Genomic DNA, 15,428 nt, shown 5'->3' on the forward strand with positions numbered 1-15,428 from the left:
GTGAGTGCTTGCCCACCAAGAACACGGACATTGGCCCACGCCACTTAAAAACACTTAGTAGACATGATGTTTAATGGCTGCTGAGTACGCGCCCTTGTCACCAGCCTTGATTTATTAGCCGTTTACCCTTGGCTGGACAGGAGGCTCTCTCAGGCGCTCACCATATGCAACCAACTTAGTCATCCTCAGCCTTAAATCTGTCTGTTTCAGTTTTTATATAAAATTCCAGTTAGTCGACACACAGAGTGATCTTGGGTCCAGGTGTACGATATAGTGATTCAACATTTCTGTGCACCGCACCCCAGCCCCTGGCCATACTCATCACGACAAGTGCACGCTTAGCCTTAAATCTTTATTTACTTCTCTCCTAAGTCAGCTTCTTGGGGGCCTAGCGTGGGCTGCTGCAGGTTTCTGCAGACTTGTCATCTGTGGGTCAGACATCGGTGGCTTCCTGTCGGTGGCCCGAGTCCGCCACAGAGCTGCAGTTCTTTCTGAGGGGAAAGACTGGCCGACCCCACCATCAGGCCCTGTCACCAGCCAGCATCAGCTGTGAAGCAGGGGCGCGACTGTTTCTGTTTCACATCATTAGTAACTGTAGCCGGCGGCGGGGCTCTTTTGAGATACTTAATCTCCTTTGCTGCTGGGATAACCTAGCCAGACAGTCCCGAGGCTGGTGGCCTTTTGGGGAGAGGCATTGATATCAGGCTTAGGTTGTCACTGACAATGGTAGTGACAGTGCTGGCAAAATAATAATAGTAATTTTTTAAAAGATTTTATTTATTTATTTGATACAGAGAGAGAGCACAAGCAGGAGGGGCAGCAGGGGGAAAGGGAGAAGCAGGCTCTCCCTTCTGAGCAGGGAGCCCAGCATGGGGCTCAATCCCAGGACCCTGGGATCATGACTTGAGCCAAAGGCAGATGCTTAACCAACTGAGCCCCCAAGCGCCCCTGTAATTAAGAATAATAATAATGGCCATCAACACCACCATAATTTGTACCAAGAACTTAAAATATCCTGGGCTTAGTGCCCTTCATGGATGTCTCATTCTATCCTCATGAGAACCCCGTGTAGATTTCATGATCACCCTTGTTCTGCAGTTAGCGAAACTGGGGCCCAGAGAGGTTAAGCAACTCATCCAAGGTTCCCCAGCTGGGAAATGTCAGAACCTGTGTCTGATGGAGGCCAGCTCTCCCTGTGTGTCACTTTAACTACTACCCGGAGCCCGTTCTTCTGGTTTCTTAGAGGGGAAACTGAGGCCCACAGGATTGAGGTGACTTGCCAGCCTACAGGAAGGCTCTTTATTTACCATGTTTTGCAAGGTAGAAGGCGAGAGAAGGATGTTGCACTGGGCCATGCTGGGTTCTGGAGGGAGAGGGCCCTGGCTTGGAATCTTAGCTTTGCCAAAGGCAAGTCCCATTCCTGCTCTGGGCCTCAGTTTCCCTATCTGGAAGTGGGGCCAGCCCCACGTTGCAGGGCTGTGGTGAGGATTCGCTGAGATAAGGAGATAAGGAAATAAATCCCTGCCACGAGGCTGGACTTGGAATGGGTACTCTAATTCTAGATGTTCTTTTGCGGGGGGTGGAGACACCTCTGATATAGTGGCAAAGACACCCCAGGCTCCCACACCCCAGCACACATGGACTTTCCCAGGCCTGGTGAGCCCGGAAGGGTGACCTGTGCCCGGCCACCTGCTCCTCCTCTGTGTCACTCACAGCAAAGGGGGTTACCAGAAGGTTGCTTCTGGCAGCTTCTTCTGGAAGACGCCTCGAGACATGGAGCCCAAGATCAAGGTCGGTCCCCTGTGCTTTTGTGTGCTGGGTCCCTCACCTGCTCCTTCCTCCCCATCAGAGCCGGTGGTTCCATGGCCTGGTCTCCATGGAATTTTAGGGAAAACCACTTTGTTTGTCCTTGTGGTTGGTCAGCAAGATTCATCTCCCCACTCTTGACTTCATGACCAGATTTTTTTGTTTTTAACGGGAAAATGTCCAAACGTCTCAATGTGGTGGGATTGGCTGTTCTTTGCCTGGGGCTTCCTTGCTACTTGTTTATTTTGCTACATCCCTCACTCGGCCTCGTCCCCTCCCCCAGGAGTCCAGGGCGCACATGTCTAAGTCTTTTCCCTCCAGGCTCACCCACAGGTGGCATCGTGACAGTCCTAATGACAACCCCAGGAGGTGGGTATTATGGTTATTTCACATTTGAGAGAACAGAAATTCCAAGAGATTGAGTACCTGCCCAATACTCAAAAGCCCATAAGGGGCAGAGCTTGGATTTGAACTTGGGAAGTCTGACCTTAAAGCTCATGTGCTGAATTCACTGCTGAATCCACAGCACCTGGCACAGTGCCTGGCATCTGCTGGTTGCGCCATAGACATGGACTCAGGGACCCCCCGATCCCCCCGACTGACTTAGTGTGTTGGAAGTGTTGTGAGGATGAGCTGGCTGTGAGCTTGAACGTGGTGCCGGGCGTTCAGCACAAGTCTGCCAACCATCACCATTGTTCCTGTCATTTTTATTACAGCTTCTGAATCTTAGATTTTGGCACCTTCAGGGTGTGCCGAGGGCCTGGTTTGGCCTTCCAGTGTTTGTGGCCAAAATAGAAGAACTGGCTCTTTTTGTGCTGGTGGACTTGGGCCTGGGGTTTGGGCCGCAGGACGGCCTGCGTCACGAGAGGTTTGCTCTGACTCGAGCCATGAGTGTGAAGCCAAGTTGCAGAGCAGAGAACAGGGTCTTGGAGTCAGGCGCTTCCGGCTTCTGATCCCCGCTGAGCCGCTTACTCACGGAGCATGGGGCTGTGGGCAAATCTCTTAACCTCTCAGAAAGTCAGTTTGCCATTCATAGTGTGGGACTGATGACAGCTTGTCCCTCGTGGGACGCACCTAGGACTCAAAAAGGAAATGCAAACAAAACTGGCACAAAGTAGGTCTTGAATTAAGTGTTCGCACCGGAAGGCACCTGGACACACAGGCCCTTGATTCAGTTCAGTTAAACACATGGGCCCCTGGGGCGCCTGGGGGCTCAGTCAGTGAAGCGTCTGCCTTCTCTCAGGTCATGATCCCAGGGTCTTGGGATTGCATCTTGTTGGTATAGGGCTCCCTGCTCAGCGGGAAGCCTGCTTTTCCCTCCGCCTGCCACCCCCACCCTGCTTGTTCTCTCTCTCTCAAATAATAAACAAAATCTTTAAAAGAAAAGAAAAACCACATGTGCCCCATCTTGATCTAAGTGGGATACATCAGTGAACCCCAAGACGGCAAAGGTGACTGCATCAGGGATCAGCATTCTAGTGGGTTCAGGCCATGAACAATGGTCAGGATACATAATTACCTGGATAACCTGGGGGGGGTGGTTGGAGTGTGCTGTGGAAAGAAGGAAGTAAGCAAGTAAGAAAGTTCCAGAGGACTTAGATGGGTGCAGCTGGGGTGGGGAGGGGGGGGTCCCTGAGAAAGTGACATTCAAACAGAGACTGGAGGAGGGGAGGGAAGAGGCCAGGGGAACTCGAGGGAAGAGGTGGCTGCCAGTGCAGAGGCCCTGGGGTCCGAGCGTGTACAAGCACTCCTGTGCACCTGGAAGGAGGCTAGGGTGGCTGTAGAAGAGTGAGTCAGGGGAGGAGAGTTGGCAGCAAGGGGTGCAGAGCCCTGAGGTCACATGAAGGAGGTGGCCTTGTGCTGGGAAGGTGACAGAGCCGTGGAGGGGTGTCATGTCAAGTGACACCATCTGGGTTAGGTTTGAATGGATCCCTCCTGCTGCTGTGCAGGGAGCACACTGAAGCAGGACCAAGGTAGGAGGAGGGAGCATGGTGAGGGGCCACTGCAGGTGTCCCACTGGGACACGGTGGTGGCTCATACCAGGGGTGGGAGAGGAGGAGGGGGGAAGGGGGAGGTTATGGGTCTGTTTTGAACATCAAGCCACAGGATTCGCTGGTAGGTTGGATGGGGGTGGGAGGGAAAGAGAAGAGTCCCGAAGACACTGAGGGTTTGGGGCTTAACCGTTGGAAGGGCAGAGCTGCCACTGACTTCGGTGAGGAAAACTGCAGGTGGGTGGGTCTTAGAGGCAGATCAGGACTTGGCTTTGGACTTGGAGAGTGGAGAAGGTCTATCAGACACCTGTGGCACTCCTCCTCCTCTCCCCAGCCTTGCTCTCCCCTTCTGTACAACGGGAAGGGAATTCCCACACTGCCTGTGCCTCACAGTAGTTGAGGCTTGGGTGAGCATCTTAAAGGACCTCTCCTGAGGGTTAAAATGCCAAGCCCACGTGGTGGGATTCTTTAGCAGCTGGCTGAAATGAAGCCTGCTCTGGGATGGCGTGCTTACAGGCTGTCCTGCAGGGGCCGTCGCCGAGTTCAGACATTCCAGAACTTCCAGCAGTTGAAAGGGACATGCCAATTCTAGGATGGCCAGAAGGAATGATAAGTGCAAGGTAGAAGCTGTGGGGGGTGGGCATGTGGGCAAAGTGTGTCTGGGAGCCAGGAGTCCCGAGCGTGATTACTGTGTGACCCCAAGGCAATTCCTTGCCCTCTCTGGGCCTCAGTTTCTCTATTAATATAATGAAGTATTGGACTGGACTCACCTTAAAGTTTTTTACTGTGCACAATCTCCCAATTTTAGGGGTCCAGTAAAGAGTGGAGCTTCGGGTTTAAACCCAGCCTTTCAGTGCTGTGTGACCTGAAGTGAGTAGCTTCATGTCTCTGAATCTCTGTTTTCTCTCTGGGGATGAGAAATCCCCCTTTCTCAGTGGGGATTTATGTAAGTACGTAATGGCAGAGACCAGTAGGGAGAGCACCTGGCACACGGTAGGCACTAAATGGGGGGGGGGGGAGCTGTTCACCTTTCCTACGTGGCATCCCACCCTGTTACTTAAGCAGACATGATCCTGGACGTTCACTGGCTGCCTCAGTGGCAGCGTGATTTCTAAATTGAAACGCTAGAGGGCGCTCTTGTTCCAACAAATCACTTTGCACAGGGGTGGCCTTTTAAAAAGCAATGCAAGGCTGTGCTCTTTACACACCTGAGTGGATATAACCCTTTAGACGAGGCAGGTGCCCGAACTGTCCCATGTGCAGATGGAGACGCTGAAGGAAACCTGACTTGTCTGAGGGTCACATGGCAGGGAGGCCTCAGATCCAGGTTTCTGGAATAGAGTTTTTTGCCCTTGGAGCCCATGGTCTCTCTCTGCACCCCTAAGTTGACCAAAGTTTGAATTCGAAGGCCCATGGAGCCCGAGGAGTCGTGAAAACTGTCACCACCCAGATTAGTCTTGGTGGAGTGAGCCCTCCGGCCCCTGGCCCCTGTTATTTCAGTTCAGTATGGAGAAGGGGGTATAGTATGGAGTTTAAGTGATCAAGGCAGGGGGGTTGGGTCAGTTTTGCTAAATCCTAGGATGTTGGTGCTCGGAGAGAAGTTGCACCTACTTTTTTGGGGGGTGGGTAGCAGATCTGGCTTCAGACCGTTAGCCATGCAGGCTAATGCCGTTCCACCACCCACTTTTGTACCTGGCAGGCAATGGGCTTTTCCCAGAGCTGCAAACAGACTTGGAGTTGGGACTTTCAACCCAAATGAATATCTGGTTTCCATGTTGGAGCCAGAACTGATAACGTGGGGAGGCAGTCGAGGAGCCAGGGTCCTGGGGTGTGGTCCCAGCTGTGTGACCTCGTGCCAGTCACTGCCCCTCTCTTTGTGGGGCCCAGCGTCTTCATCTCTGAAATGCAGTCATTGGTTTGTCTCAGAATCAGCTCTGTGTACCTATAGGGAGTGCCTGCTCTAGGCTGGGCCCTCGGCTGGGTCCTAACAGCCTGAATAGGACCAGAGAGGGGAAGGCCACTGGGGCAGTAGGACCAGCACATGCTCGCACAGTGTGAGTAAGGCCTTGGTTCCTCTTCCTCGGGGAGAGGTGGGACATCTGAGGGTGTCTTTATTTGCATCCTGAAGGACACGACGTAAATATTTCCTGAAGGGGGAGGTAACATATGCATGAGAAGGTCGTAAAGATTAGTTTCTGAATACATCTTGCTTAAAAAAAAAATTAAAGAAACAAAAAAGATCTTGCTTTCTTTTTAAGAAAGTGGGTGCCTGGGTGGCTTAGTTGGTTGAGCCACTGCCTTTGGCTCCGGTCATGATCCTGGAGTCCCTGGATCGAGTCCCACGTCGGGCTCCCAGTTCAGCAGGGAGTCTGCTTCTCCCTCTGATCCTCCCCCATCTCCTGCTCTCTCCCGTTGTCTCAAATAAATAAATAAATCTTAAAAAAAAAAAGTCTGGTATTTTATGTAGAAACTCTGAGGTAGGGAGGGAAGACTGCAGATATATTCTATTTAATGTTATGTCAATATTTTGTATTAAACATACCTTCATAAAACATAACACATTCATGTTAACCTCATATTATTTTATGGTTATAATATAAACGTATAATATGGTAATAGGAGATGTTTGTTTATTTCTTCCTGTGGGGCCATTGTCTATACTGGCCAGGATGGCCATATCAAAATAGCACAGCCCAGGGGGCTTAAATGGCAGAAACGTACTTCCTCTCAGTTCTAGAGGCTGGAAGTCCCAAGGTCAAGGTGTCGACAGGGCTGATTTCTTCCGTGGCCTCTGTCCTTGGCTTGCCGCCTGCTCCCTGTGTCATCCCCACCCCCACCCCCGCCGCTGCCATGGTCTCCCCTTTCTGCCCATGCGCCCTGGCATCTCTGTGTGTCCAGATTTCCTCTTCTTGTAAGGATACTGCTCAGACTGGATGGGCGCCCACCCTAAATGTCTTCTTTTTAGATCTTAATTCCCTCTAGCCTAATTCCCTCTTTAAAGGCTCTGAGCCCCATACATCACATTCTGCGGTCCCGGGACTAGGGCTCCAGCATACAGATGTTGGGGAAATGCAAGCGGGCATCAGGAAAGCAAGTAACATTGCTTTATTTTATCCTCATAACGTCCTGGAAGGGAGGTTCTGTTATCATCCCCATTTCGCAGATGCTGAAACTGAGGCTGCAAGAGAGGTAAAGTGGTTTGCAGATCAGCAGTGGAGCTGGGCTTGGGTCCACGGCAAGACATTGCTGTGGAGCTGGCTGGCTCCATGTCCATTTATGTTTATAATTTGACTGCAGTCCTGAAGGTGGCTCTTCTAATCTTTCACATTCTGTTGAATTTACCAAATATTTCCTCATTGCCTGTCTGGACTCTGCCCCATGCTTGTCATAGGTGCAGCTGGAAAAGACCCAGACGGGGAGGGAAGGCCCTCCCTGGACCCCAGTGCTGCCCCAGCTTGGTGGCCTACTGGCCACCTTCCCAGGGGCGCGTGCCAGGGGCCTCCTGCTCCCTGGTCTACCCCCCAACACCCATGTTTGCTGAGAGCAGCCTGGGCCCATGAAAGCACTCTTTGTCCTCTAGTTCATTCCTCCTGGAGGGATGACCTAAGTCCTGTCTTGGGAACAAAGCACTGACCTGCCGCATGGGTTCAGGTCAGCCCTGGTAGCCTGCAGAGTCTCCCCGGCTGCCAGGGGAGCAGGCAGCCTTGGATACAGGGAACAAGTTCTGTGGGCTCAGGAAAGCAGCAGAGCCCTCCCATATCCTAAGTGCTGAGGCTGGGGGCTCCCGTGTGCACAGAACTTTACAGTTTATAAAGTTTTCCCATGCATTCTGGTTTAGTGGATCCTTTCAGATTGTGCGAGGTCCTCAGGGCAGGGACTCAGATAGGCAGGAATCCATGGTCTCAAGGAACCACTCCAAAGCATGGAAACCAGCACTATTGGTGATGCTCATAGTATTTGGTGGTCTGGAAACGGGGCAGGACTCGGTGGGGACAGTTGCTCCATGATACTTGGAGGTCTGCTGGGAGCCCCGAATGGCTGTGGGCTGAGATCATCCAGAGGCTTCTCATCTCCCCATCTGAGGCCCATGATGATTCAGAAGCTGGGCTTGAGCAGGCACCCAAATGCGGTCACTGCAACATGCTTCCCCACAACACGAGGCAGGGCGCCCCAAGCAGGTGCTGTGGCCCAGTGGTGTTACGAGGGACACAATGTCCCTTCTGCTGTTCTCTGCAGATCGAAGTGGATTCAGGTGACATGGACGTGGACCCCACCTTTCAATGGGAAGCATATCAAGCAGCTTACAGCCATTTTTCAAAGCCACTGTGGCCATAGGTCATAGGACATGTGACTGGGTGGTGTTATTTATTGAGGACCCACTGTGTGCTCAGGGTCTCATGCAGATGAACCTGCGGGGTCCTCCCCAAGGCCCTGGGAGCAGGTGTCTTCAAAGCCTGTTGTTTTCCTGACACAGTTGGCCTGAGAGGGTGGGGGAATCGAGGGAAATCAACAAGGCTGCTGACACAGTTTGGTGGTGAACTTGCCACAGTCGGAAGTTGTGGGCTGACTTTATTTTTCCCCTTCCTTCTCTAAACTTAGAATATTCCTTGAGTTCTTGAAAATTCTCACTTAGGTGTCTGATTCATCTCGTCCCTGCTCAGCCTTACTTGCCTTTGGTGCTCATCCCCGACAGTTTCTCTCCCGTGTGCAGAGCGCTCCCCCAGCCCTGTGCCCCCATAACCCCTTCTCCCCACTGTGGCCTGCAGGGAGGGCATGCTGCACACTTCCCAGCTGCCTGCCTCTCTTGGGGCTTTTGAGGAGCCATCGGGTGGGGCCTCGTGGTCCCCACAGAGGAACCAAGGCCTTACTCACCCTGTGTGATCACCGGATTCTCTGTTCCTCCAGGCGAGCCTTGGGGCTCCTTCATCTGCCTTCCAGGGTCTGACATTTGGTAGGTGCCCAGTATTTGTTTATGAGCCGAACCCATCAGAGAAAGGCAGAGGTTCTGTCAGGCTTATCCTGACACAGCAGGCGCCCAATGAGTGCCCATTCTACCAAATTGAATGGGGCATGAGCCAGTGGTTGAGCCTGAGAGCAGTGACCGTGCCGGCTATTTGTGTCCTTGATACAGCGCTTGACCTCCATTCATGCTTCTGATGAACATTCAGCGGGATGAATGAGTGAGGGAGTGAATGAATGAAAAGAGAAATGTCTCATTTATTTGTTTCCCAGTTGGTTTCCACTGTATACCAACGGGGCTTGGTATACAGTAGGTGGTCAATAAATGTCTGTTGGTGCTCAATGAATAATGAATAAATGAGTGAATGAATGAAACTTTGTGGGGTTAGGGGGAAGGTAGGGCCCTTGTTTGTTTCTTTCCTCAGGCCTTAGTACAGGCCCAGGCATACAGCAGGTGCTTAGCAGATGCTTCCCAGGCTGCCCTGACCTTTGTAGAAGGATCTGTCCTGGAGAAGGGTTGAGAAGAGAAGGCTGGCCAGGTGGACCTCCCCTGTCTTGATTTGCCCCCTGCCCTGCCCACCAGGCCTCACTGCAGACTTCTGTTGCTCCAGTCTGCAGCAGTGGACAGGAGGTCCCCGAAGGCCTGCCCGATGGCTGCTTCACGATTTTCTTCATGCCGGGCTGGCCTTGAGTGGGACCAAGGCACCACTCCGAGCCCCAGTGCCATCTGACAGTGGGACAGACCCTGAGACCCTCTTCCTGACCATGTTAGCGGTTTCTATCCTAGTGCCGCATCTGGCCAGGGAAGCCTGGGAGAATGTTCTACACAGAACCAACCCCCCAAATTACCTTGTTCTCCTACCAACCAGGCAAGTTAACCCCCTAACAGTTCAGCATCAAGCACAGAAAAGCATCAAGGCTTTGGGGTCTGAGACAGCAGGGTTTTCAAGTCTACCTCTTTGACTTCAAGTAAATGGGTGTAAGAAACCTTTTTTTCTTTTTTCTTTTTTTCCCCCCTAGGATTCTGTTTCCCAATCTTGGCTACATTTCTGTTACTTTTTCAAACTCCATGTGCCAAGGCTGCACAGTCCCAGAGATAGCAGATTCCCAGCAACTGTGTTTTAATACCTGCCTGACCCTGAGATTGGGAGGCAGCATCTCGGGCTGGGTTCTCCAGAAGCAGAGCCTGAGACAGGGATTCATTCACATGTATAGAATTTAGTGTTGGAGAGGGTGAGAGTCAGCCCGATCGCTGGAGGAGTCTGGGAGGGTGAGCAGCACCACAGAAAGGAGTCCCACCTTGGAGCCACCAGGCAGCTCTTGCCCCATGCACCAAGGTCTGTTGTTGTGGCTGTCAGCAGCCCAGAACCTGGGAGATGGGTGCCCCAACCCATCCAGGGAACCCGGGTGGGCAGTGCTGACAGCATCTAGGACAGCCCGCCAGGCTTGAGGGTTATGGACTCAATGCAGCAAGATGCCAGGTATAAACTGGCTGGCGTATAGTAGCCAGTGCTTAATAAATCATAACTTGGGAAACAGGAGATGAAAGTAGATAAATGAGCATTGACAATATCATTCATTCCTGGAGCCCCTGAGGTGTCAGTTTCATGGAATGGATGCAGAGGCACGGTCCCCACATTCCCTGCCTCAGAGGAGGGGGGACTCCCCATAAATGGGCACACAGGTCTTGGTGCCATTCCATACCTGGAATGTCTCCACGCACCAAGGTGAGATTCAGTAGAAGGAGCAAAGTTTTAAGAGAGGTGATGGCCAACCGTTAAAAAAATAAGTCTTCTTTTTTTTTAATTGAAAAGGGAGTATGCACATGTGGTAAACCAAATAGTGTCCAAATTTTTGTCCATGCATGTGTCCATGCACACACGGTAAACCAAATAGTGTCCACTATTTTACCACCAAATAGAGTCCTAAAGTAAAATCTCTCCCTGCCCTTCCAACCTGCTGTCGCTCCCCAAAACTGGTGACCGTTTTCAGACATCTCCTTTCGGAAATGTTCTGTGTCCCCTAACCAGTATACACATGTGACTTTTAACACACGTCAGATCTTGCTCTGCTGTATGTGGCGTTCTAGGCCTTGATTCTTCTTTTTCTCACAAACCCGAGATCTTTCCCTGTGAGCACAGCGTTCTGTCTAATGGCTCTCTGTTTCTCCTCGCACTATAATTGAGTGAGTCCTCTGGGCAGACATGCAGGTTGTTTCCAGTTTCACACACCGTGAGCAAGGCCGTGATGAACACACTTGCACAGGCATCTCGGTGCCCTTGGCAGGTGGCATCTGCCGGAGTGCCTAGCTGTGAACTTGCTGGGTCATCTGAAGGTTGACTAGAGGTTTTGTGAGTGGACCAGGAAAGAGGGGGTTGGGGGGTGTTTGGGCCAAAAGAATGAGGGTGTGGAAGCTGAGAACAGCGTGGCCAGCCCTCTCCCATGAATGTGGTATGAGCCTCTCGCCTGGACTCCGGCCTCATGCTCCAAGGCCACATGGTCGGCCAGAGTCTCACTCCAGCTCTGAGAATCCAGGGGTGCAGGTGGCTCGTGACCACCATCCCGCTCTTGGCTCCTCAGGGTTCATCTCTGGGCCTCATGAGCTCTGGAGCCCTTAGCTCTAACACTGTCTCAATCAAGAGATCGCGATGTTTCTCTTTAAGTCTCTGAGGCCCCGGCCTCGCCAAGTGCACAGCTCATTTGATGAGAAGTCGATGGTGGTGAGTTCTCTTCGTGTCCCCCCTCTCTCAGTTTTTGACTGGTTCGCCCTGGCTTCCCACCTGAAACGTTCGCAGGCGTCCAACCTCAGGTGGGTACAAAGTCAGCTGATGGTCAACCCCTGTGTCCTCTCCCTCTACCCTTTTCTGCACATTTGCTCTGAAAGCTGCAATCTCAAGTGTCTTCCAGAGTCCCCTGGTCCTTTAGAGCACGGACATTTCTTTGGGGAAAACCTCACACCCCGAAAGCCTTTCTAAGACCCCCTGTGGGAGCAGCCACCAGGGACTGACTCCCTCTTCCTCTGTAAGACAAAAGGGATTACTAATTATTGAGAGCTTGCTGTATACCAGACGCCACACAAGGCTCTTTTTTTGTCATCTGATTGGGTCCATGTAGCACTCCCATCCAAAATATTGTTACTGCCATATTATCATGGGCTCAGAGAGGCACGGTGTCTTGCTCAGGGTCAGAGCTGATGAATGATAGATGTACATGATGCCGCAGTTTGGTCCTTTCTCTACTGTGTTACTTGCTGCTCTTCCTTGCTGGGAATGCTCTTCCACTGGATGTCTATCCCTCTGGACCCGAGGCTCCATGAGGGCAGGGAGATATCCCTCCATCTCAGCCACTTGCTGTATCCCCAGAGTCCAGCAAGGGCCTGGTACACCCATAGGCTTTCAGTGAATATTTGAATGGCTAAGTGAACTCACAAAGGTTAAACCGCTTGATTACCACCATAACGCTCTTCTGCTTCTCACAGCTTTTATTATTAGGATTTGGTTCCTGTGCTCAGAGTTAGACTCACGTCTTTGAAAATGAAAATCATCTTTCTTTGCAAACCAGTTTATCTCATAGGAATCTGACATTTTGCATTTTCTCCTCCGGGAGCCAAACGAGGATGTCTATTCTGTAGAATGTCACCAGAGAAAGGAATCGGAACATTTTCTTTGGAAATTTCTGCATAAAAAGTTGAAGCAAGGGAGAAGCATACTTGAAGATTTCAGTTGCCATGGTGACTGGGTTATACAGTGGATTGCGTTCCTACATATAGTCTCCACTAGACCTTCAACCGCGGTGTCTCAGTTACAGCATTTTGGCTTTGAAGTGCATTTTCTGCAGTGAGGGGTGGAGAGGTGAGCTGCTGCTGAGTCTCCTGCTGGTTGACGTGCTTTAGCCAGCGAGCGCTTGTCCAGCATCTCCCGGGCTCCTGTCCATCAGGCTCTGTCTTCTCTGTGCCGGATGCTGGTCTTGGCCCTGAGCATTAGCGTGGAGTAAGAACAGAACAGTCTCTGCCTTACCAGAGCGCGTGTGTTCTGGTGGGAGAGACAGCCAATACCTAAGAACAGCAAATCCAGATAAATGCCTGAAGACAATCAAACAGCATAGTGTGGCAGAGACTAGAAGGTGCTCTGAGAGGGCATGGCATTTGAGCAGAGATCTGAAAGAAAGAGCCAACTTGTGGGCATCTGGGGGAGGAGTATTTCAGGTATGGGGGAAATAGCACGTGCAAAGGCCCTGGGGTGGGAACAAGCTTGGAGGGGTTGAGGACCATAGTAAGGCTGATAGGGCAGGCCTGCTAGTGAGCAAACGGGGGATGGAGGTGGGGGGCTTCAACGGCCAGGAGTTTTTCTGGTTATAGTGGGGAGCTGAGGGAGCACTCTCGGCGGGGCTAACATGTTGACCCGGAAGATAATAAAACTCATTCAGGCTATTGTGTGGGGGGGCACCCTAGAGGGGTAGAAGGTGGAGCAGGGAGGCCGGGGGCGATAAGGGCTTGGCTCTGGTGCTGAGGCAGGATGGAGGGGTGGGGAAGAAGTGGTCTGGTTCAAGCTATAGTTTCGAGGAGGGGATGGTGAAGGAGAGGAGAAACTGAGGAACATTCCAGGCTTCCGGCCAGGATGGCGTGGTGGATGTGACACATTTTGCTGTAACAGACAAGAGTGAGAAGGGAGCAGATTTGGAGCTAGGGATCAAGAGTTCTGTTCTGTTGTACATTTCAGATGTCATTAGTTTTCTAAGTGGTGGTTGGGGTGGGATTGAAGGCGGTTCCATCTGGCATTTAAAAATGGGTTGGGGAGCCAAAGGCAGAGGCTTTGGCTCAGGTCATGATCCCAGGATCCTGGGATCGAGCCCCACATTGGGCTCTCTGCTCAGCGGGGAGCCTGCTAACTCCTCTCTCTCTCTCTGCCTGCCTCTCTGCCTACTTGTGATCTCTGTCTGTCAAATAAATAAATGAAATCTTTAAAAAAATAAATAAATAAAGATGGGTGATGTTGGGGCTTTCCCAGGGAGGCTGGCCCAGCAGAGGGGGGCCACAGGGGCTCTACGGGGGCGAGGGGCAGTCAGATACAGGAATGGTCTCCTGGAGTTGGCGAGAGGCGGCGCCTTAGGGCATAAGAGGAGGGCTGGCCTGGGAGGCAAGTGGTGCAGTCTTCCGTCTTCCGTGGCTGAGGGAGGGAGAGGCAGGCTGGGCTCCCGGAAGCAGGGGACAAGAGAGGGTGGGGTCTTCCTCCTTCGACTGCTTCATTTTCTTGCAGTGAAGTGAGAGGTGAGGTCACTGCTGAGTGTGGAGGGGGAAAGGAAGATGAGGGAGATGAGGAAGAAGAGTGAATTAGACTAAGCTTGGGATGTAAGAAGGTGCCTGCAGGTTCAAATCCTGCCTGCAGGTAAATAAGGACCAATATTCATCGAGTGCTTACTACATACTGAGCAATGCCCAGGCAGCATCCCACTTCCTCCTCACAAAAGCCTTCTGAGGCAGTTACTATAATCCTCCTTTATAGACCAGGAGATGGAGGCTCAGAGAGGTGCAGCGACTTGCCCAGGGTCGCACAGCGTATCCACAGACAGGCCAGATTTGGCACCCAAGCACTCTGGGCTATGCTTTCCAGGCTGGCAATCAGATCTGAGGCCACATTTCTCATTTTTCAAGAGAGAATGGGACGTAGGGGGGCTGTTGGTGGACACTGTGCTCTGCCCCCGGGAGGCACATAAGTGATGGCCACCCCCTCCACTGACCTGGTTCTGTTCAGTGGGTTTCCACCAAGTGACACTCGCTGCGGGTTTCTCATTATTGCACACATTTTCAATTGCTCAAAGAGGTCCTTCATCTAAAGGATCTCATTAAGTCTGTTTTGAAATGAGAACACTTGGCAGTGGGGACAGGAGGTAGTACGGTAGTAATTATCATAGGCTGAAAAGAACTTGTTTGGGTAAGAACCGGGAGGCGCTGGGATCATCCCCAACACTTGGGCCCCCACCCCTGTCCCCGCTCTTGCCTGCTTCTCACAGAGACCCTGTCTGTCCCTGCCTCGCCCCCAGTAGTTTCCACATTGGGGTGCTCTGGGACTCCCCCACCCCCCGGGGAGGCAAGGTGGCATCTCCCTTGTTAGAAGCAGATGGTGTCCCCTCAGACCCTCTTGAGAAAGGGGTTTCATCAGAATGAATCAGACCTATCCTGGGGGGATCAGGGAAGGGGCTGGTTTAATAGGAACAGAACTGCCCTGTTTGTTTATCTTAAGATTATTTTTATGTTATTATTATTATTTTTCATTTGTTTCACGTTTTTATTTAAATTCCAGTTAGTTAACGTATAGTTTGAGGAGTAGAACCATCCTGTTTAAACATAGGAGAAGACGATTCTGCCCAGAGCTCTGAGCTTTCTGGAGGGTTCGCTCATGCTTTGCGTAATTATCTGGAGATTCGTCCACACCATTAATGTTAATTAACACATAACATATTATTGGTTTCAGAGGTTCAGTGACTCATCAGTCTTGTATAACCCCCAGTGCTCATCACATCACATGCCCTCCTTCATGTCTGTCACCCGGCTACCCTATCCTGCCACTACCCCCCTCCAGCAATCCTCAGTTTGATTCCTATTAAAAGAATCCCTTATGGTTTGTCTCCCTCTCTGATTTCATCTTGTTTTATTTTTCCCTCCCTTCCCCTGTG

General features: G+C 51.6%; 1 protein-coding gene across 6 annotated transcripts in view; it reads left to right on the top strand.

Annotated features, from left to right (window-relative positions):
- Nucleotides 1–15,428, top strand: part of KIAA1671 (KIAA1671 ortholog) — a 181,720-nt gene that overhangs the window by 95,111 nt on the left and 71,181 nt on the right. The gene's annotated exons all lie outside the window — the stretch shown is intronic.

Source organism: Mustela putorius, unplaced genomic scaffold (assembly GCF_011764305.1).
Source record: "Mustela putorius furo isolate JIRA1106 unplaced genomic scaffold, ASM1176430v1.1 tig00000578_pilon_pilon_pilon, whole genome shotgun sequence".
Lineage (NCBI taxonomy): Eukaryota > Metazoa > Chordata > Mammalia > Carnivora > Mustelidae > Mustela > Mustela putorius.